This window comes from Argopecten irradians, chromosome 2, assembly GCF_041381155.1.
Source record: "Argopecten irradians isolate NY chromosome 2, Ai_NY, whole genome shotgun sequence".
Lineage (NCBI taxonomy): Eukaryota > Metazoa > Mollusca > Bivalvia > Pectinida > Pectinidae > Argopecten > Argopecten irradians.
In genome coordinates, this window is record NC_091135.1 from 1187738 (window position 1) to 1211570 (window position 23833).

Genomic DNA, 23833 nt, shown 5'->3' on the forward strand with positions numbered 1-23833 from the left:
GTACAGACGTGTCGTGTGTCAGAGATGTCACTGTGCAGTCACTATTTGGTACAGACGTGTCGTGTGTCAGAGGTGTCACTGTGCAGTCACTATTTGGTACAGACGTGTCGTCGAAGTGTCGTGTGTCAGAGATGTCACTGTACAGTCACTATTTGGTACAGACGTGTCGTGTGTCAGAGGTGTCACTATGCAGTCACTATTTGGTACAGACGTGTCGTGTTTCAGATATGTCACTGTGCAGTCACTATTTGGTACAGACATGTCGTGTGTCAGAGGTGTCACTGTGCAGTCAGTATTTGGTACAGACGTGTCGTGTGTCAGAGATGTCACTGTGCAGTCACTATTTGGTACAGACGTGTCGTGTGTCAGAGGTGTCACTGTGCAGTCACTATTTGGTACAGACGTGTCGTGTGTCAGAGGTGTCACTGTGCAGTCACTATTTGGTACAGACGTGTCGTGTGTCAGAGGTGTCACTGTGCAGTCACTATTTGGTACAGACGTGTCGTGTGTCAGAGGTGTCACTGTACAGTCACTATTTGGTACAGACGTGTCGTGTGTCAGAGGTGTCACTGTGCAGTCACTATTTGGTACAGACGTGTCGTGTGTCAGAGGTGTCACTGTGCAGTCACTATTTGGTACAGACGTGTCGTGTGTCAGAGGTGTCACTGTACAGTCACTATTTGGTACAGACGTGTCGTGTGTCAGAGGTGTCACTGTGCAGTCACTATTTGGTACAGACGTGTTGTGTGTCAGAGGTGTCACTGTGCAGTCACTATTTGGTACAGACGTGTCGTGTGTCAGAGGTGTCACTGTGCAGTCACTATTTGGTACAGACGTGTCGTGTGTCAGAGGTGTCACTATGTGCAGTCACTATTTGGTACAGACGTGTCGTGTGTCAAGGTGTGTCACTGTGTACAGTCACTATTTGGTACAGACGTGTCGTGTGTCAGAGTGTCACTGTGCAGTCACTATTTGGTACAGAGTGTCGTGTGTCAGAGGTGTCACTGTGCAGTCACTATTTTGGTACAGACGTGTCGTGTGTCAGAGGTGTCACTGTGCAGTCACTATTTGGTACAGACGTGTCGTGTGTCAGAGGTGTCACTGTGCAGTCACTATTTGGTACAGACGTGTCGTGTGTCAGAGGTGTCACTGTGCAGTCACTATTTGGTACAGACGTGTCGTGTGTCAGAGGTGTCACTGTGCAGTCACTATTTGGTACAGACGTGTCGTGTGTCAGAGGTGTCACTGTACAGTCACTATTTGGTACAGACGTGTCGTGTGTCAGAGGTGTCACTGTGCAGTCACTATTTGGTACAGACGTGTCGTGTGTCAGAGGTGTCACTGTGCAGTCACTATTTGGTACAGACGTGTCGTGTGTCAGAGGTGTCACTGTGCAGTCACTATTTGGTACAGACGTGTCGTGTGTCAGAGGTGTCACTGTACAGTCACTATTTGGTACAGACGTGTCGTGTGTCAGAGGTGTCACTGTGCAGTCACTATTTGGTACAGACGTGTCGTGTGTCAGAGGTGTCACTGTACAGTCACTATTTGGTACAGACGTGTCGTGTGTCAGAGGTGTCACTGTGCAGTCACTATTTGGTACAGACGTGTCGTGTGTCAGAGGTGTCACTGTGCAGTCACTATTTGGTACAGACGTGTCGTGTGTCAGAGGTGTCACTGTACAGTCAATATTTGGTACAGACGTGTCGTGTGTCAGATATGTCACTGTGCAGTCACTATTTGGTTACAGACGTGTCGTGTGTTCAGAGGTGTCACTGTGCAGTCCAATATTTGTAACAGACGTGTCGTGTGTCAGAGGTGTCACTGTGCAGTCACTATTTGGTACAGACGTGTCGTGTGTCAGAGGTGTCACTGTGCAGTCACTATTTGGTACAGACGTGTCGTGTGTCAGAGGTGTCACTGTGCAGTCACTATTTGGTACAGACGTGTCGTGTGTCAGAGGTGTCACTGTACAGTCACTATTTGGTACAGACGTGTCGTGTGTCAGAGGTGTCACTGTGCAGTCACTATTTGGTACAGACGTGTCGTGTGTCAGAGGTGTCACTGTTCAGTCACTATTTGGTACAGTTGTGTCGTATGTCAGAGGTGTCACTGTGCAGTCACTATTTGGTACACACGTGTCGTGTGTCAGAGAGAGGTGTCACTGTGCAGTCAATATATTTGGTACAGACGTGTCGTTGTGTTCAGAGGTGTCACTGTGGCAGTCACTATTTGGTACAGACATGTCGTATGTCAGAGGTGTCACTGTGCAGTCACTATTTGGTACAGACGTGTCGTGTGTCAGAGGTGTCACTGTGCAGTCACTATTTGGTACAGACGTGTTGTGTGTCAGAGGTGTCACTGTGCAGTCACTATTTGGTACAGACGTGTCGTGTGTCAGAGGTGTCACTGTACAGTCACTATTTGGTACAGACGTGTCGTGTGTCAGAGGTGTCACTGTGCAGTCACTATTTGGTACAGACGTGTCGTGTGTCAGAGGTGTCACTGTGCAGTCACTATTTGGTACAAACGTATTGTGTGTCAGAGATGTCACTGTGCAGTCACTATTTGGCACAGACGTGTCGTGTGTCAAAGGTGTCACTGTTCAGTCACTATTTGGTACAGACGTGTCGTGTGTCAGAGGTGTCACTGTGCAGTCACTATTTGGTACAGACGTGTCGTGTGTCAGAGGTGTCACTGTACAGTCACTATTTGGTACAGACGTGTCGTGTGTCAGAGGTGTCACTGTGCAGTCACTATTTGGTACAGACGTGTCGTGTGTCAGAGGTGTCACTGTGCAGTCACTATTTGGTACAGACGTGTCGTGTGTCAGAGGTGTCACTGTACAGTCACTATTTGGTACAGACGTGTCGTGTGTCAGAGGTGTCACTGTGCAGTCACTATTTGGTACAGACGTGTCGTGTGTCAGAGGTGTCACTGTGCAGTCACTATTTGGTACAGACGTGTCGTGTGTCAGAGGTGTCACTGTGCAGTCACTATTTGGTACAGACGTGTCGTGTGTGTCAGAGGTGTCACTGTGCAGTCACTACTTTGGTACAGACGTGTCATCTTGTGTCAGAGGTGTCATTGTGCAGTCAATATTTGGTACAGACGTGTTTGTGTCAGAGGTGTCACTGTGCACCGTCACTATTTTTGGTACAAACGTGTCGTGTGTGTCAGAGGTGTCACTGTGGCAGTCACTATTTGGTACTAGACGTGTCGTGCGTCAAAGGTGTCACTGTGCAGTCACTATTTGGTACAGACGTGTCGTGTGTCAGAAGTGTCACTGTGAAGTCAATATTTGGTACAGACGTGTCGTGTGTCAGAGGTGTCACTGTGCAGTCACTATTTGGTACGAGACGTGTCGTGTGTCAGAGGTGTCACTGTACAGTCAATATTTGGTACAGACATGTCGTGTGTGTCAGAGGTGTCACTGTGCAGTCACTATTTGGTACAGACGTGTCGTGTGTCAGAGGTGTCACTGTGCAGTCACTATTTGGTACAGACGTGTCGTGTGTCAGAGGTGTCACTGTGCAGTCACTATTTGGTACAGACGTGTCGTGTGTCAGAGGTGTCACTGTGCAGTCACTATTTGGTACAGACGTGTCGTATGTCAGATGTGTCACTGTGCAGTCACTATTTGTTACAGACGTGTCGTGTGTCAGAGGTGTCACTGTGCAGTCAGTATTTGGTACAGACGGGTTGTGTGTCAGAGGTGTCACTGTGCAGTCACTATTTGGTACAGACGTGTCGTGTGTGTCAGAGGTGTCACTGTGCACAGTCACTATTTGGTACACAGACGTGTGTCGTGTGTCAGAGGTGTCACTGTACAGTCAGTCACTATTTGGTACAGACGTGTCGTGTGTCAGAGGTGTCACTGTGCAGTCACTATTTGGTACAGACGTGTCGTGTGTCAGAGGTGTCACTGTACAGTCACTATTTGGTACAGACGTGTCGTGTGTCAGAGGTGTCACTGTGCAGTCACTATTTGGTACAGACGTGTCGTGTGTCAGAGGTGTCACTGTGCAGTCACTATTTGGTACAGACGTGTCGTGTGTCAGAGGTGTCACTGTGCAGTCACTATTTGGTACAGACGTGTCGTGTGTCAGAGGTGTCACTGTGCAGTCACTATTTGGTACAGACGTGTGTGTGTGTGTCACATTGTGTGTGTCAGAGGTGTCACTGTGCAGTCACTAATTGGTACAAACGTGTCGTGTGTCAGAGGTGTCACTGTGCAGTCACTATTTGGTACAGACGTGTCGTGTGTCAGAGGTGTCACTGTGCAGTCACTATTTGGTACAGACGTGTCGTGTGTCAGAGGTGTCACTGTACAGTCACTATTTGGTACAGACGTGTCGTGTGTCAGAGGTGTCACTGTGCAGTCACTATTTGGTACAGACGTGTCGTGTGTCAGAGGTGTCACTGTGCAGTCACTATTTGGTACAGACGTGTCGTGTGTCAGAGGTGTCACTGTACAGTCACTATTTGGTACAGACGTGTCGTGTGTCAGAGGTGTCACTGTGCAGTCACTATTTGGTACAGACGTGTCGTGTGTCAGAGGTGTCACTGTACAGTCACTATTTGGTACAGACGTGTCGTGTGTCAGAGGTGTCACTGTGCAGTCACTATTTGGTACAGACGTGTCGTGTGTCAGAGGTGTCACTGTACAGTCACTATTTGGTACAGACGTGTGTGTGTGTGTCAGTCAGAGGTGTCACTGTGCAGTCACTATTTGGTACAGACGTGTCGTGTGTGTCAGAGGTGTCACTGAGCAGTCACTATTTGGTACAGACGTGTCGTGTGTCAGAGGTGTCACTGTGCAGTCACTATTTGGTACAGACGTGTCGTGTGTCAGAGGTGTCACTGTGCAGTCACTATTTTGTACAGACGTGTCGTGTGTCAGAGGTGTCACTGTGCAGTCACTATTTGGTACAGACGTGTCGTGTGTCAGAGGTGTCACTGTGCAGTCACTATTTGGTACAGACGTGTCGTGTGTCAGAGGTGTCACTGTGCAGTCAATATTTGGTACAGACGTGTCGTGTGTCAGAGGTGTCACTATGCAGTCACTATTTGGTACAGACGTGTCGTGTGTCAGAGGTGTCACTGTTCAGTCACTATTTGGTACAGACGTGTCGTGTTTCAGAGGTGTCACTGTGCAGTCACTATTTGGTACAGACGTGTCGTGTGTCAGAGGTGTCACTGTGCAGTCACTATTTGGTACAGACGTGTCGTGTGTCAGAGGTGTCACTGTACAGTCAATATTTGGTACAGACGTGTCGTGTGTCAGAGGTGTCACTGTGCAGTCACTATTTGGTACAGACGTGTCGTGTGTCAGAGGTGTCACTGTGCAGTCACTATTTGGTACAGACGTGTCGTGTGTCAGAGGTGTCACTGTGCAGTCACTATTTGGTACAGACGTGTCGTGTGTCAGAGGTGTCACTGTACAGTCACTATTTGGTACAGACGTGTCGTGTGTCAGAGGTGTCACTGTGCAGTCACTATTTGGTACAGACGTGTCGTGTGTCAGAGGTGTCACTGTGCAGTCAATATTTGGTACAGACGTGTCGTGTGTCAGAGGTGTCACTGTGCAGTCACTATTGGGTACAGACGTGTCGTGTGTCAGAGGTGTCACTGAGCAGTCACTATTTGGTACAGACGTGTCGTGTGTCAGAGGTGTCACTGTACAGTCACTATTTGGTACAGACGTGTCGTGTGTCAGAGGTGTCACTGTGCAGTCACTATTTGGTACAGACGTGTCGTGTGTCAGAGGTGTCACTGTACAGTCACTATTTGGTACAGACGTGTCGTGTGTCAGAGGTGTCACTGTACAGTCACTATTTTGGTACAGACGTGTGTCGTGTGTCAGAGGTGTCACTGTACAGTCACATATCACTATTTGGTACAGACGTGTCGTGTGTGTGTCAGAGGTGTCACTGTGCAGTCACTATTTGGTACAGACGTGTCGTGTGTCAGAGGTGTCACTGTGCAGTCACTATTTGGTACAGACGTGTCGTGTGTCAGAGGTGTCACTGTGCAGTCACTATTTGGTACAGACGTGTCGTGTGTCAGAGGTGTCACTGTACAGTCACTATTTGGTACAGACGTGTCGTGTGTCAGAGGTGTCACTGTGCAGTCACTATTTGTGTACAGTCACTATGTCAGAGGTGTCATTGTGACGTGTCATATTTGTACACAGTCAGTGTGTCACTGTCACTGTGCAGTCAATATTTGGTACAGACGTGTCGTGTGTCAGAGGTGTCACTGTGCAGTCACTATTTGGTACAGACGTGTGTCGTGTGTCAGAGGTGTCACTGTGCAGTCACTATTTGGTACAGACGTGTCGTGTGTGTCAGAGGTGTCACTGTGCAGTCACTATTTGGTACAGACGTGTCGTGTGTCAGAGGTGTCACTGTGCAGTCACTATTTGGTACAGACGTGTCGTGTGTCAGAGGTGTCACTGTGCAGTCAATATTTTGGTGTGTGTGTCAGACAGTCACTATTTGGTACAGACGTGTCGTGTGTCAGAGATGTCACTGTGCAGTCACTATTTGGTACAGACGTGTCGTGTGTCAGAGGTGTCACTGTGCAGTCACTATTTGGTACAGACGTGTCGTGTGTCAGAGGTGTCACTGTGCAGTCACTATTTGGTACAGACGTGTCGTGTGTCAGAGGTGTCACTGAGCAGTCAATATTTGGTACAGACGTGTCGTGTGTCAGAGGTGTCACTGTGCAGTCACTATTTGGTACAGACGTGTCGTGTGTCAGAGGTGTCACTGTGCAGTCACTATTTGGTACAGACGTGTCGTGTGTCAGAGATGTCACTGAGCAGTCACTATTTGGTACAGACATGTCGTGTGTCAGAGGTGTCACTGTGCAGTCACTATTTGGTACAGACGTGTCGTGTGTCAGAGGTGTCACTGTGCAGTCACTATTTGGTACAGACATGTCATGTGTCAGAGGTGTCACTGTGCAGTCACTATTTGGTACAGACGTATCGTGTGTCAGAGGTGTCACTGTGCAGTCACTATTTGGTACAGACGTGTCGTGTGTCAGAGGTGTCACTGTGCAGTCACTATTTGGTACAGACGTGTCGTGTGTCAGAGGTGTCACTGTGCAGTCACTATTTGGTACAGACGTGTCGTTTGTCAGAGGTGTCACTGTGCAGTCACTATTTGGTACAGACGTGTCGTGCGTCAGAGGTGTTACTGTGCAGTCACTATATTTGGTACAGACGTGTCGTGTGTCAGAGGTGTCACTGTGCAGTCACTATTTGGTACAGACGTGTCGTGTGTCAGAGGTGTCACTGTGCAGTCACTATTTGGTACAGACGTGTCGTGTGTCAGAGGTGTCACTGTGCAGTCACTATTTGGTACAGACGTGTCGTGTGTCAGAGGTGTCACTGTGCAGTCACTATTTGGTACAGACGTGTCGTGTGTCAGAGGTGTCACTGTGTACAGTCACTATTTGGTACAGACGTGTCGTGTGTGTGTCAGAGATGTCACTGTGCAGTCAATATTTGGTACAGACGTGTCGTGTGTCAGAGGTGTCACTGTGCAGTCACTATTTGGTACAGACGTGTCGTGTGTCAGAGGTGTCACTGTACAGTCACTATTTGGTACAGACATGTCGTGTGTCAAAGGTGTCACTGTGCAGTCACTATTTGGTACAGACGTGTCGTGTGTCAGAGGTGTCACTGTGCAGTCACTATTTGGTACAGACGTGTCGTGTGTCAGAGGTGTCACTGTGCAGTCACTATTTGGTACAGACGTGTCGTGTGTCAGAGGTGTCACTGTGCAGTCACTATTTGGTACAGACGTGTCGTGTGTCAGAGGTGTCACTGTGCAGTCACTATTTGGTACAGACGTGTCGTGTCGTGTGTCACTGTACAGTCACTATTTTGGTACAGTGTCGTGTGTGTGCAGTCAGTCACTATTTGGTACAGACGTGTCGTGTGTCAGAGGTGTCACTGTGCAGTCACTATTTGGTACAGACGTGTCGTGTGTCAGAGGTGTCACTGTGCAGTCACTATTTGGTACAGACGTGTCGTGTGTCAGAGGTGTCACTGTGCAGTCACTATTTGGTACAGACGTGTCGTGTGTCAGAGGTGTCACTGTGCAGTCACTATTTGGTACAGACGTGTCGTGTGTCAGAGGTGTCACTGTGCAGTCACTATTTGGTACAGACGTGTCGTGTGTCAGAGGTGTCACTGTGCAGTCACTATTTGGTACAGACATGTCGTGTGTCAGAGATGTCACTGTACAGTCACTATTTGGTACAGACATGTCGTGTGTCAGAGGTGTCACTGTGCAGTCACTATTTGGTACAGACGTGTCGTGTGTCAGAGGTGTCACTGTACAGTCACTATTTGGTACAGACGTGTCGTGTGTCAGAGGTGTCACTGTGCAGTCACTATTTGGTACAGACGTGTCGTTTGTCAGAGGTGTCACTGTGCAGTCACTATTTGGTACAGACGTGTCGTGTGTCAGAGGTGTCACTGTGCAGTCACTATTTGGTACAGACGTGTCGTGTGTCAGAGGTGTCACTGTACAGTCACTATTTGGTACAGACGTGTCGTGTGTCAGAGGTGTCACTGTGCAGTCACTATTTGGTACAGACGTGTCGTGTGTCAGAGGTGTCACTGTGCAGTCACTATTTGGTACAGACGTGTCGTGTGTCAGAGGTGTCACTGTGCAGTCATATATTTGGTACAAGACGTGTCGTGTGTGTGTCAGAGGTGTCACTGTGCAGTCACTATTTGGTACAGACGTGTCGTGTGTCAGAGGTGTCACTGTGCAGTCACTATTTGGTACAGACGTGTCGTGTGTCAGAGGTGTCACTGTGCAGTCACTATTTGGTACAGACGTGTCGTGTGTCAGAGGTGTCACTGTGCAGTCACTATTTGGTACAGACGTGTTTTGTGTCAGAGATGTCAATGTGCAGTCACTATTTGGTACAGACGTGTCGTGTGTCAGAGTGTCACACTGTACAGTCAACTATTTGGTACAGACGTGTGTCGTGTGTCAGAGGTGTCACTGTGCAGTCACTATATTTGGTACAGACGTGTCGTGTGTGTGTGTCAGAGGTGTCACTGTGCAGTCACTATTTGGTACAGACGTGTCGTGTGTCAGAGGTGTCACTGTGCAGTCAGTATTTGGTACAGACGTGTCGTGTGTCAGAGGTGTCAATGTGCAGTCACTATTTGGTACAGACGTGTCGTGTGTCAGAGGTGTCACTGTGCAGTCACTATTTGGTACAGACGTGTCGTGTGTCAGAGGTGTCACTGTGCAGTCACTATTTGGTACAGACGTGTCGTGTGTCAGAGGTGTCACTGTGCAGTCACTATTTGGTACAGACGTGTCGTGTGTCAGAGGTGTCACTGTGCAGTCACTATTTGGTAGAGACGTGTCGTGTGTCAGAGGTGTCACTGTGCAGTCACTATTTGGTACAGACGTGTCGTGTGTCAGAGGTGTCACTGTGCAGTCACTATTTGGTACAGACGTGTCGTGTGTCAGAGGTGTCACTGTGCAGTCACTATTTGGTACAGACGTGTCGTGTGTCAGAGGTGTCACTGTGCAGTCACTATTTGGTACAGACGTGTTGTGTGTCAGAGGTGTCACTGTGCAGTCACTATTTGGTACAGACGTGTCGTGTGTGTGTGTCAGAGGTGTCACTGTACAGTCAATATTTGGTACAGACGTGTCGTGTTTCATATATGTCACTATGCTGTCACTTTTTGGTAAAGACGTGTCGTGTGTCAGAGGTGTCACTGCACAGTCAATATTTGGTACAGACGTGTCGTGTGTCAGAGTTGTCAATGTGCAGTCACTATTTGGTACAGACGTGTCGTGTGTCAGAGGTGTCACTGTACAGTCAATATTTGGTACAGACGTGTCGTGTGTCAGAGGTGTCACTGTGCAGTCACTATTTGGTACAGACGTGTCGTGTGTCAGAGGTGTCACTGTGCAGTCACTATTTGGTACAGACGTGTCGTGTGTCAGAGGTGTCACTGTGCAGTCACTATTTGGTACAGACGTGTCGTGTGTCAGAGGTGTCACTGTGCAGTCACTATTTGGTACAGACGTGTCGTGTGTCAGAGGTGTCACTGTGCAGTCACTATTTGGTACAGACGTGTCGTGTGTCAGAGGTGTCACTGTGCAGTCACTATTTGGTACAGACGTGTCGTGTGTTCAGAGGTGTCACTATGTGCAGTCACTATTTGGTACAGACGTGTCATTTATGTCAATGGCGTCACTTTTTTGGTAAAGAGTCGTGTGTAAGGTGTCACTGTGCAGTCACTATTTGGTACAGACGTGTCGTGTGTCAGAGGTGTCACTGTACAGTCACTATTTGGTACAGACGTGTCGTGTTTCAGATATGTCACTGTGCAGTCACTATTTGGTAAAGACGTGTCGTGTGTCAGAGGTGTCACTGTGCAGTCACTATTTGGTACAGACGTGTCGTGTGTCAGAGGTGTCACTGTGCAGTCACTATTTGGTACAGACGTGTCGTGTGTCAGAGGTGTCACTGTGCAGTCACTATTTGGTACAGACGTGTCGTGTGTCAGAGGTGTCACTGTGCAGTCACTATTTGGTACAGACGTGTCGTGTGTCAGAGGTGTCACTGTGCAGTCACTATTTGGTACAGACGTGTCGTGTGTCAGAGGTGTCACTGTGCAGTCAATATTTGGTACAGACGTGTCGTGTGTCAGAGATGTCACTGTGCAGTCACTATTTGGTAGAGACGTGTCGTGTGTCAGAGGTGTCACTGTACAGTCACTATTTGGTACAGACGTGTCGTGTGTCAGAGGTGTCACTGTGCAGTCACTATTTGGTACAGACGTGTCGTGTGTCAGAGGTGTCACTGTGCAGTCACTATTTGGTACAGACGTGTCGTGTGTCAGAGATGTCACTGTGCAGTCACTATTTGGTACAGACGTGTCGTGTGTCAGAGGTGTCACTGTACAGTCAATATTTGGTACAGACGTGTCGTGTGTCAGATATGTCACTGTGCAGTCACTATTTGGTACAGACGTGTCGTGTGTCAGAGGTGTCACTGTACAGTCAATATTTTGGTACAGACGTGTCGTGTGTGTCAGAGGTGTCACTGTGCAGTCCACTATTTGGTACAGACGTGTCGTGTGTCAGAGGTGTGTCCACTGTGCAGTCACTATTTGGTACAGACGTGTCGTGTGTGTGTCAGAGGTGTCACTGTGCAGTCACTATTTGGTACAGACGTGTCGTGTGTCAGAGGTGTCACTGTGCAGTCACTATTTGGTACAGACGTGTCGTGTGTCAGAGGTGTCACTGTGCAGTCACTATTTGGTACAGACGTGTCGTGTGTCAGAGGTGTCACTGTGCAGTCACTATTTGGTACAGACGTGTCGTGTGTCAGAGGTGTCACTGTGCAGTCACTATTTGGTACAGACGTGTCGTGTGTCAGAGATGTCACTGTGCAGTCACTATTTGGTACAGACGTGTCGTGTGTCAGAGGTGTCACTGTGCAGTCACTATTTGGTACAGACGTGTCGTGTGTCAGAGGTGTCACTGTGCAGTCACTATTTGGTACAGACGTGTCGTGTGTCAGAGGTGTCACTGTGCAGTCACTATTTGGTACAGACGTGTCGTGTGTCAGAGGTGTCACTGTGCAGTCACTATTTGGTACAGACGTGTCGTGTGTCAGATGTGTCACTGTGCAGTCACTATTTGGTACAGACGTGTCGTGTGTCAGAGGTGTCACTGTGCAGTCAGTATTTGGTACAGACGTGTCGTGTGTCAGAGGTGTCACTGTGCAGTCACTATTTGGTACAGACGTGTCGTGTGTCAGATGTGTCACTGTGCAGTCACTATTTGGTACAGACGTGTCGTGTGTCGGAAGGTGTCACTGTGCGGGGGGGGCGGTCCAGTATTTGGTACGGACCTTTGTGTCTCATGAGATATCAATGTACAGTCCACTAATTTGGTACAGACGTGTCGTGTTGTCAGAGGTGTCACTGTGTCACTATTTGGTACAGACGTCGTATTTGTCAGAGGTGTCACTGTACAGTCACTATTTGGTACAGACGTGTCGTGTGTCAGAGGTGTCACTGTGCAGTCACTATTTGGTACAGACGTGTCGTGTGTCAGAGGTGTCACTGTACAGTCACTATTTGGTACAGACGTGTCGTGTGTCAGAGGTGTCACTGTGCAGTCACTATTTGGTACAGACATGTCGTGTGTCAGAGGTGTCACTGTACAGTCACTATTTGGTACAGACGTGTCGTGTGTCAGAGGTGTCACTGTGCAGTCACTATTTTGTACAGACGTGTCGTGCGTCAGAGGTTTTACTGTGCAGTCACTATTTGGTACAGACGTGTCGTGTGTCAGAGGTGTCACTGTGCAGTCACTATTTGGTACAGACGTGTCGTGTGTCAGAGGTGTCACTGTGCAGTCACTATTTGGTACAGACGTGTCGTGTGTCAGAGGTGTCACTGTGCAGTCACTATTTGGTACAGACGTGTCGTGTGTCAGAGGTGTCACTGTGCAGTCACTATTTGGTACAGACGTGTCGTGTGTCAGAGGTGTCACTGTGCAGTCACTATTTGGTACAGACGTGTCGTGTGTCAGAGGTGTCACTGTGCAGTCACTATTTGGTACAGACGTGTCCGTGTGTCAGAGGTGTCACTGTACAGTCACTATTTGGTACAGACGTGTGTCGTGTGTCAGAGGTGTGGTCACTGTGCAGCTCAATATTGGTACAGACGTGTCGTGTGTCAGAGGTGTCACTGTACAGTCACCTATTTGGTACAGACGTGTCGTGTGTCAGAGGTGTCACTGTACAGTCACTATTTGGTACAGACGTGTCGTGTGTCAGAGGTGTCACTGTGCAGTCACTATTTGGTACAGACGTGTCGTGTGTCAGAGGTGTCACTGTACAGTCAATATTTGGTACAGACGTGTCGTGTGTCAGATATGTCACTGTGCAGTCACTATTTGGTACAGACGTGTCGTGTGTCAGAGGTGTCACTGTACAGTCAATATTTGGTACAGACGTGTCGTGTGTCAGAGGTGTCACTGTGCAGTCACTATTTGGTACAGACGTGTCGTGTGTCAGAGGTGTCACTGTGCAGTCACTATTTGGTACAGACGTGTCGTGTGTCAGAGGTGTCACTGTGCAGTCACTATTTGGTACAGACGTGTCGTGTGTCAGAGGTGTCACTGTGCAGTCACTATTTGGTACAGACGTGTCGTGTGTCAGAGGTGTCACTGTGCAGTCAATATTTGGTACAGACGTGTCGTGTGTCAGAGGTGTCACTGTGCAGTCACTATTTGGTACAGACGTGTCGTGTGTCAGAGGTGTCACTGTGCAGTCACTATTTGGTACAGACGTGTCGTGTGTCAGAGGTGTCACTGTGCAGTCAATATTTGGTACAGACGTGTCGTGTGTCAGAGGTGTCACTGTGCAGTCACTATTTGGTACAGACGTGTCGTGTGTCAGAGGTGTCACTGTGCAGTCACTATTTGGTACAGACGTGTCGTGTGTCAGAGGTGTCACTGTGCAGTCAATATTTGGTACAGACGTGTCGTGTGTCAGAGGTGTCACTGTACAGTCACTATTTGGTACAGACGTGTCGTGTGTCAGAGGTGTCACTGTGCAGTCACTATTTGGTACAGACGTGTCGTGTGTCTCAGATGTTATTGTAGGTGTCACTATTTGGTACAGACGTGTCGTGTGTTATACAGGACAGTCACTATTTGGTCAGAGATGGTATCAGTCACAGTACAGTCACTATTTGGTACAGACAGTGTCGTGTTTCAGAATATGTCAATGTGCAGTCACTATTTGGTACAGACGTGTCGTGTGTCAGAGGTGTCACTGTGCAGTCACTATTTGGTACAGACGTGTCGTGTGTCAGAGGTGTCACTGTGCAGTCACTATTTGGTACAGACGTGTCGTGTGTCAGAGATGTCACTGTGCAGTCACTATTTGGTACAGACGTGTCGTGTGTCAGAGGTGTCACTGTACAGTCAATATTTGGTACAGACGTGTCGTGTTTCATATATGTCACTATGCTGTCACTTTTTGGTAAAGACGTGTCGTGTGTCAGAGGTGTCACTGTACAGTCACTATTTGGTACAGACGTGTCGTGTGTCAGAGGTGTCACTGTGCAGTCACTATTTGGTACAGACGTGTCGTGTGTCAGAGGTGTCACTGTGCAGTCACTATTTGGTACAGACGTGTCGTGTGTCAGAGGTGTGTCACTGGTGCAGTCAGTCACTATTTGGTACAGACGTGTCGTGTGTCAGAGGTGTCACTGTGCAGTCACTATTTGGTACAGACGTGTCGTGTGTCAGAGGTGTCACTGTGCAGTCACTATTTGGTACAGACGTGTCGTGTGTCAGAGGTGTCACTGTGCAGTCACTATTTGGTACAGACGTGTCGTGTGTCAGAGATGTCACTGCACAGTCACTATTTGGTACAGACGTGTCGTGTGTCAGAGGTGTCACTGTGCAGTCAATATTTGGTACAGACGTGTCGTGTGTCAGAGGTGTCACTGTGCAGTCACTATTTGGTACAGACGTGTCGTGTGTCAGAGGTGTCACTGTGCAGTCACTATTTGGTACAGACGTGTCGTGTGTGTCAGAGGTGATGTCACTGTGCAGTCACTATTTGGTACAGACGTGTCGTGTGTCAGAGGTGTCACTGTACAGTCACTATTTGGTACAGACGTGTCGTGTGTCAGAGGTGTCACTGTGCAGTCACTATTTGGTACAGACGTGTCGTGTGTCAGAGGTGTCACTGTGCAGTCACTATTTGGTACAGACGTGTCGTGTGTCAGAGGTGTCACTGTGCAGTCACTATTTGGTACAGACGTGTCGTGTGTCAGAGGTGTCACTGTGCAGTCACTATTTGGTACAGACGTATTGTGTGTCAGAGATGTCACTGTGCAGTCACTATTTGGTACAGACGTGTCGTGTGTCAGAGGTGTCACTGTGCAGTCACTATTTGGTACAGACGTGTCGTGTGTCAGAGGTGTCACTGTGCAGTCACTATTTGGTACAGACGTGTCGTGTGTCAGAGGTGTCACTGTGCAGTCAGTATTTGGTACGGACGTGTTGTGTGTCAGAGATGTCAATGTGCAGTCACTATTTGGTACAGACATGTCGTGTGTGTCAGAGGTGTCACTGTGCAGTCACTATTTGGTACAGACGTGTCGTGTTTCAGAGGTGTCACTGTACAGTCACTATTTGGTACAGACGTGTCGTGTGTCAGAGGTGTCACTGTGCAGTCACTATTTGGTACAGACGTGTCGTGTGTCAGAGGTGTCACTGTGCAGTCACTATTTGGTACAGACGTGTCGTGTGTCAGAGGTGTCACTGTACAGTCACTATTTGGTACAGACGTGTCGTGTGTCAGAGGTGTCACTGTGCAGTCACTATTTGGTACAGACGTGTCGTGTGTCAGAGATGTCACTGTGCAGTCACTATTTGTTTACAGACGTGTCGTGTGTGTCAAGGTGTCACTGTTCAGTCACTATTTGGTACAGACGTGTCGTGTTTCAGAGGTGTCACTGTGCAGTCACTATTTGGTACAGACGTGTCGTGTGTCAGAGGTGTCACTGTGCAGTCACTATTTGGTACAGACGTGTCGTGTGTCAGAGGTGTCACTGTGCAGTCACTATTTGGTACAGACGTGTCGTGTGTCAGAGGTGTCACTGTGCAGTCACTATTTGGTACAGACGTGTCGTGTGTCAGAGGTGTCACTGTGCAGTCACTATTTGGTACAGACGTGTCGTGTGTCAGAGGTGTCACTGTGCAGTCACTATTTGGTAGAGACGTGTCGTGTGTCAGAGGTGTCACTGTGTGTACAGTCACTATTTGGTACAGACGTGTCGTGTGTCAGAGGTGTCACTGTGCAGTCACTATTTGGTACAGACGTGTCGTGTGTCAGAGGTGTCACTGTACAGTTACTATTTGGTACTGACGTGTCGTGTGTCAGAGGTGTCACTGTGCAGTCACTATTTGGTACAGACGTGTCGTGTGTCAGAGGTGTCACTGTGCAGTCACTATTTGGTACAGACGTGTCGTGTGTCAGAGGTGTCACTGTACAGTCACTATTTGGTACAGACGTGTCGTGTGTCAGAGGTGTCACTGTGCAGTCACTATTTGGTACAGACGTGTCGTGTGTCAGAGGTGTCACTGTACAGTCAATATTTGGTACAGACGTGTGTCGTGTGTCAGAGGTGTTGTCACTGTGCAGTCACTATTTGGTACAGACGTGTCGTGTGTCATAAGTGTCACTGTGCAGTCACTATTTGGTACAGACGTGTGTCGTGTGTCAGAGGTGTCACTGTGCAGTCACTATTTGGTACAGACGTGTCGTGTGTCAGACAGGTGTCCACTGTGCAGTCACTATTTGGTACAGACGTGTCGTGTGTCAGAGGTGTCACTGTGCAGTCAATATTTGGTACAGACGTGTCGTGTGTCAGAGGTGTCACTGTGCAGTCACTATTTGGTACAGACGTGTCGTGTGTCAGAGGTGTCACTGTGCAGTCACTATTTGGTACAGACGTGTCGTGTGTCAGAGGTGTCACTGTACAGTCACTATTTGGTACAGACGTGTCGTGTGTCAGAGGTGTCACTGTGCAGTCACTATTTGGTACAGACGTGTCGTGTGTCAGAGGTGTCACTGTGCAGTCACTATTTGGTACAGACGTGTCGTGTGTCAGAGGTGTCACTGTGCAGTCACTATTTGGTACAGACGTGTCGTGTGTCAGAGGTGTCACTGTGCAGTCACTATTTGGTACAGACGTGTCGTGTGTCAGAGATGTCACTGTGCAGTCACTATTTGGTACAGACGTGTCGTGTGTCAGAGGTGTCACTGTACAGTCACTATTTGGTACAGACGTGTCGTGTGTCAGAGGTGTCACTGTGCAGTCACTATTTGGTACAGACGTGTCGTGTGTCAGAGGTGTCACTGTGCAGTCACTATTTGGTACAGACGTGTCGTGTGTCAGAGGTGTCACTGTGCAGTCACTATTTGGTACAGACATGTCGTGTGTCAGAGGTGTCACTGTGCAGTCACTATTTGGTACAGACGTGTCGTGTGTCAGAGGTGTCACTGTGCAGTCACTATTTGGTACAGACGTGTCGTGTGTCAGAGGTGTCACTGTGCAGTCACTATTTGGTACAGACGTGTCGTGTGTCAGAGGTGTCACTGTGCAGTCACTATTTGGTACAGACGTGTCGTGTGTCAGAGGTGTCACTGTGCAGTCAATATTTGGTACAGACGTGTCGTGTGTCAGAGGTGTCACTGTGCAGTCATTATTTGGTACAGACGTATCTTGTGTCAGAGATGTCACTGTGCAGTCACTATTTGGTACAGACGTGTCGTGTGTCAGAGGTGTCACTGTGCAGTCACTATTTGGTACAGACGTGTCGTGTGTCAGAGGTGTCACTGTGCAGTCACTATTTGGTACAGACGTATCGTGTGTCAGAGATGTCACTGTGCAGTCACTATTTGGTACAGACGTGTCGTGTGTCAGAGGTGTCACTGTGCAGTCACTATTTGGTACAGACGTGTCGTGTGTCAGAGGTGTCACTGTGCAGTCACTATTTGGTACAGACGTGTCGTGTGTCAGAGGTGTCACTGTGCAGTCACTATTTGGTACAGACGTGTCGTGTGTCAGAGGTGTCACTGTGCAGTCACTATTTGGTACAGACGTGTCGTGTGTCAGAGGTGTCACTGTGCAGTCACTATTTGGTACAGACGTGTTGTGTTTCAGAGATGTCACTGTGCAGTCACTATTTGGTACAGACGTGTCGTGTGTGTCAGAGGTGTCACTGTGCAGTCACTTATTTGGGTACAGACGTGTCGTGTGTTAGAGGTGTCACTGTGCAGTCACTATTTGGTACAGACGTGTCGTGTGTCAGAGGTGTCACTGTACAGTCAATATTTGGTACAGACGTGTCGTGTGTCAGAGGTGTCACTGTACAGTCACTATTTGGTACAGACGTGTCGTGTGTCAGAGGTGTCACTGTGCAGTCACTATTTGGTACAGACGTGTCGTGTGTCAGAGGTGTCACTGTACAGTCACTATTTGGTACAGACGTGTCGTGTGTCAGAGGTGTCACTGTGCAGTCACTATTTGGTACAGACGTGTCGTGTGTCAGAGGTGTCACTGTGCAGTCACTATTTGGTACAGACGTGTCGTGTGTCAGAGGTGTCACTGTGCAGTCACTATTTGGTACAGACGTGTCGTGTGTCAGAGGTGTCACTGTACAGTCACTATTTGGTACAGACGTGTCGTGTGTCAGAGGTGTCACTGTGCAGTCACTATTTGGTACAGACGTGTCGTGTGTCAGAGGTGTCACACTGTACAGTCACTATTTGGTACAGACGTGTCGTGTGTCAGAGAGTGTCACTGTGCAGTCACTATTTGGTACAGACGTGTCGTGTGTCAGAGGTGTCACTGTGCAGTCACTATTTGGTACAGACGTGTCGTGTGTCAGAGGTGTCACTGTGCAGTCACTATTTGGTACAGACGTGTCGTGTGTCAGAGATGTCACTGTGCAGTCACTATTTGGTACAGACGTGTCGTGTGTCAGAGGTGTCACTGCACAGTCACTATTTGGTACAGACGTGTCGTGTGTCAGAGGTGTCACTGTGCAGTCACTATTTGGTAGAGACGTGTCGTGTGTCAGAGGTGTCACTGTACAGTCACTATTTGGTACAGACGTGTCGTGTGTCAGAGGTGTCATGCAGTCACTATTTGGTACAGACGTGTCGTGTTTCATATATGTCACTGTGCAGTCACTTTTTGGTAAAGACGTGTCGTGTGTCAGAGGTGTCACTGTGCAGTCACTATTTGGTACAGACGTGTCGTGTGTCAGAGGTGTCACTGTGCAGTCACTATTTGGTACAGACGTGTCGTGTGTCAGAGGTGTCACTGTGCAGTCACTATTTGGTACAGACGTGTCGTGTGTCAAAGGTGTCACTGTGCAGTCACTATTTGGTACAGACGTGTCGTGTGTCAGAGGTGTCACTGTGCAGTCACTATTTGGTACAGACGTGTCGTGTGTCAGAGGTGTCACTGTGCAGTCACTATTTGGTACAGACGTGTCGTGTGTCAGAGGTGTCACTGTACAGTCACTATTTGGTACAGACGTGTCGTGTGTCTCAGAGGTGTCACTGTGCAGTCACTATTTGGTACAGACGTGTCGTGTGTCAGAGGTGTCACTGTACAGTCAATATTTGGTACAGACGTGTCGTGTGTCAGAGGTGTCACTGTGCAGTCACTATTTGGTACAGACGTGTCGTGTGTCAGAGGTGTCACTGTGCAGTCACTATTTGGTACAGACGTGTCGTGTGTCAGAGGTGTCACTGTACAGTCAATATTTGGTACAGACGTGTCGTGTGTCAGAGGTGTCACTGTGCAGTCAATATTTGGTACAGACGTGTCGTGTGTCAGAGGTGTCACTGTGCAGTCACTATTTGGTACAGACGTGTCGTGTTTCAGATATGTCACTGTGCAGTCACTATTTGGTACAGACGTGTCGTGTGTCAGAGGTGTCACTGTGCAGTCACTATTTGGTACAGACGTGTCGTGTGTCAGAGGTGTCACTGTGCAGTCACTATTTGGTACAGACGTGTCGTGTGTCAGAGGTGTCACTGTACAGTCACTATTTGGTACAGACGGGTTCGTGTGTCAGAGATGTCACTGTAGCAGTCACTATTTGGTACAGACGTGTCGTGTGTCAGAGGTGTCACTGTGCAGTCACTATTTGGTACAGACGTGTCGTGTGTCAGAGGTGTCACTGTGCAGTCACTATTTGGTACAGACGTGTCGTGTGTCAGAGGTGTCACTGTACAGTCACTATTTGGTACAGACGTGTCGTGTGTCGGAGGTGTCACTGTGCAGTCACTATTTGGTAAAGACGTGTCGTGTGTCAGAGGTGTCACTGTGCAGTCACTATTTGGTACAGACGTGTCGTGTGTCAGAGGTGTCACTGTGCAGTCACTATTTGGTACAGACGTGTCGTGTGTCAGAGGTGTCACTGTGCAGTCACTATTTGGTACACAGACGTGTCTGTGTCAGTAGAGGTGTCACTGTGTCACTGTCACAGTATTTGGTACAGACGTGTCGTGTGTCAGAGGTGTCACTGTGCAGTCACTATTTGGTACAGACGTGTCGTGTGTCAGAGGTGTCACTGTGCAGTCACTATTTGGTACAGACGTGTCGTGTGTCAGAGGTGTCACTGTGCAGTCACTATTTGGTACAGACGTATTGTGTGTCAGAGGTGTCACTGTGCAGTCACTATTTGGTACAGACGTATTGTGTGTCAGAGATGTCACTGTGCAGTCACTATTTGGTACAGACGTGTCGTGTGTCAGAGGTGTCACTGTACAGTCACTATTTGGTACAGACGTGTCGTGTGTCAGAGGTGTCACTGTGCAGTCACTATTTGGTACAGACGTGTCGTGTGTCAGAGGTGTCACTGTTCAGTCATTATTTGGTACAGACGTGTCGTGTGTCAGAGGTGTCACTGTGCAGTCACTATTTGGTACAGACGTGCCTTGTTTCAGAGATGTCACTGTACAGTCACTATTTGCTACAGACGTGTCGTGTGTCAGAGGTGTCACTGTGCAGTCACTATTTGGTACAGACGTGTCGTGTGTCAGAGATGTCACTGTACAGTCAATATTTGGTACAGACGTGTCGTGTGTCAGAGGTGTCACTGTGCAGTCACTATTTGGTACAGACGTGTCGTGTGTCAGAGGTGTCACTGTGCAGTCACTATTTGGCACAGACGTGTCGTGTGTTTAAGGTGTCACTGTTCAGTCACTATTTGGTAGAGACGTGTCGTGTGTCAGAGGTATCACTGTACAGTCAATATTTGGTACAGACGTGTCGTGTTTCATATATGTCACTGTGCAGTCACTTTTTGGTACAGACGTGTCGTGTGTCAGTCACTATTTGTAAAGACGGTGTCACAGATGTGTCAGAGCAGTCATTATTTGGTGGTACAGACGTGTCGTGTGTCAGAGGTGTCACTGTGCAGTCACTATTTGGTACAGACGTGTCGTGTGTCAGAGGTGTCACTGTGCAGTCACTATTTGGTACAGACGTGTCGTGTGTCAGAGGTGTCACTGTGCAGTCACTATTTGGTACAGACATGTCGTGTGTCAGAGGTGTCACTGTGCAGTCACTATTTGGTACAGACGTGTCGTGTGTCAGAGGTGTCACTGTGCAGTCACTATTTGGTACAGACGTGTCGTGTGTCAGAGGTGTCACTGTGCAGTCACTATTTGGTACAGACGTGTCGTGTGTCAGAGGTGTCACTGTGCAGTCACTATTTGGTACAGACGTGTCGTGTGTCAGACTGGTGTCACTGTGCAGACTGTCACTATTTGGTACAGACGTGTCGTGTTGTCAAAGGTGTCACTGAGCAGTCAATATTTGGTACAGACGTGTCGTGTGTCAGAGGTGTCACTGTGCAGTCACTATTTGGTACAGACGTGTCGTGTGTCAGAGGTGTCACTGTGCAGTCAATATTTGGTACAGACGTGTCGTGTTTCATATATGTCACTGTGCAGTCACTTTTTGGTAAAGACGTGTCGTGTGTCAGAGGTGTCACTGTACAGTCACTATTTGGTACAGACGTGTCGTGTGTCAGAGGTGTCACTGTGCAGTCACTATTTGGTACAGACGTGTCGTGTGTCAGAGGTGTCACTGTGCAGTCACTATTTGGTACAGACGTGTCGTGTGTCAGAGTTGTCAATGTGCAGTCACTATTTGGTAGAGACGTGTCGTGTGTCAGAGGTGTCACTGTACAGTCACTATTTGGTACAGACGTGTCGTGTGTCAGAGTTGTCACTGTGCAGTCACTATTTGGTACAGACGTGTCGTGTGTCAGAGGTGTCACTGTACAGTCACTATTTGGTACAGACGTGTCGTGTGTCAGAGGTGTCACTGTGCAGTCACTATTTGGTACAGACGTGTCGTGTGTCAGAGGTGTCACTGTACAGTCACTATTTGGTACAGACGTGTCGTGTTTCAGAGGTGTCACTATTTGGTACAGACTATTTGGTACAGACGTGTCGTGTGTTTCAGAGGTGTCACTGTGCAGTCACTATTTGGTAAAGACGTGTCGTGTGTCAGAGGTGTCACTGTACAGTCAATATTTGGTACAGACGTGTCGTGTGTCAGAGTTGTCACTGTGCAGTCACTATTTGGTACAGACGTTGACGTGTGTCGTGTGTCAGAGGTGTCACTGTACAGTCACTATTTGGTACAGACGTGTCGTGTGTCAGAGGTGTCACTGTACAGTCACTATTTTGGTACAGACGTGTCGTGTGTCAGAGAGGTGTCACATGTACAGTCACTATTTGGTACAGACGTGTCGTGTGTCAGGAGGTGTCACTGTAGCAGTCACTATTTGGTACAGACGTGTCGTGTGTCAGAGGTGTCACTGTGCAGTCACTATTTGGTACAGACGTGTCGTGTGTTCAGAGGTGTCACTGTGCAGTCACTATTTGTGTACAGGACGTGTCGTGTGTCAGAGGTGTCACTGTGCAGTCAATATTTGGTACAGACGTGTCGTGTGTCAGAGGTGTCACTGTGCAGTCACTATTTGGTACAGACGTGTGTTCGTGTGTCAGAGGTGTGTTCATGTGCAGTCACTGTTTATTTGGTACAGACGTGTCGTGTTTCAGGAGGTCACACTGTTGCAGTCACTATTTGGTTGAGTACAGACGTGTCGTGTGTCAGAGGTGTCACTTGTGCAGTCACCTTATTTGGGTACAGACGTGTCGTGTGTGTGATCAGAGGTTGTCACTGTGCAGTCACTATTTGGTACAGAGTTGTCAATGTCGCTGTGTCAGAGGTGGCTTGTGTCACTGTGTCAGTCACTCATTATTTGGTACAGACGTGTCGTGTGTCAGAGGTGTCACTGTGCAGTCACTATTCTGTACAGACGTGTCATGTGTCAGAGTTGTCACTGTACAGTTACTATTTGGTACAGACATGTCGTGTGTCAGAGGTGTCACTTGTACAGTCACTATTTGGTTACAGACGTGTCGTGTGTCAGAGGTTGTCACTGTGCAGTCACTATTTGGTTACAGAACGTGTCGTGTGTCAGAGGTGTCACTGTTACTATTGTGAAGGTACTGTCAGTCACTATTTGGTACAGACGTGTCGTGTTGTCAAGAGGTGTCACTGTACAGTTCTCTATTTGGTTACAGACGTGTCGTGTTTCAAAGGGTATGTCACTGTGCAGTCACTATTTGGTAGAGACGTGTCGTGTTGTCAGAGGTGTCACTGTCACAGTCATATATTTGGTACAGACGCGGTGTGTCGTGTGTCAGAGGTGTCACTGTGCAGTCACTATTTGGTACAGACGTGTCGTGTTGTCAGAGGTGTCACTGTTACAGTCAATATTTGGTACAGACGTGTCGTGAATGTCACCGTGCAGTCACTATTTGGTACCAAACGTGTCGCTGTGCCAGAGGTGTCACTGTATCAGTCACTATTTGGTTAAGACGTTGTCGTGTATACCCCTTACGCACCCTTGACTACTACGAAATTATATCCTCTTTAATATCATACCTCTCATACCCCCCTCTAGATCATTACCCACATATTAACGCCCCCCACAATATATACCTATCGTACTCCTTATGCCCTTCTAGTGTACCCCACAAGAAAGTTCCCCTTTCCATACTTTTTTTTCATATAACTCTTATACCATATCAGTCACCCTACAAATTACTAGTCTTTATAATATATACCCTCTCATACCCATGTACCCCCTACTACAAATACCCCCACAATATATACTTCATACCATAACCCTTA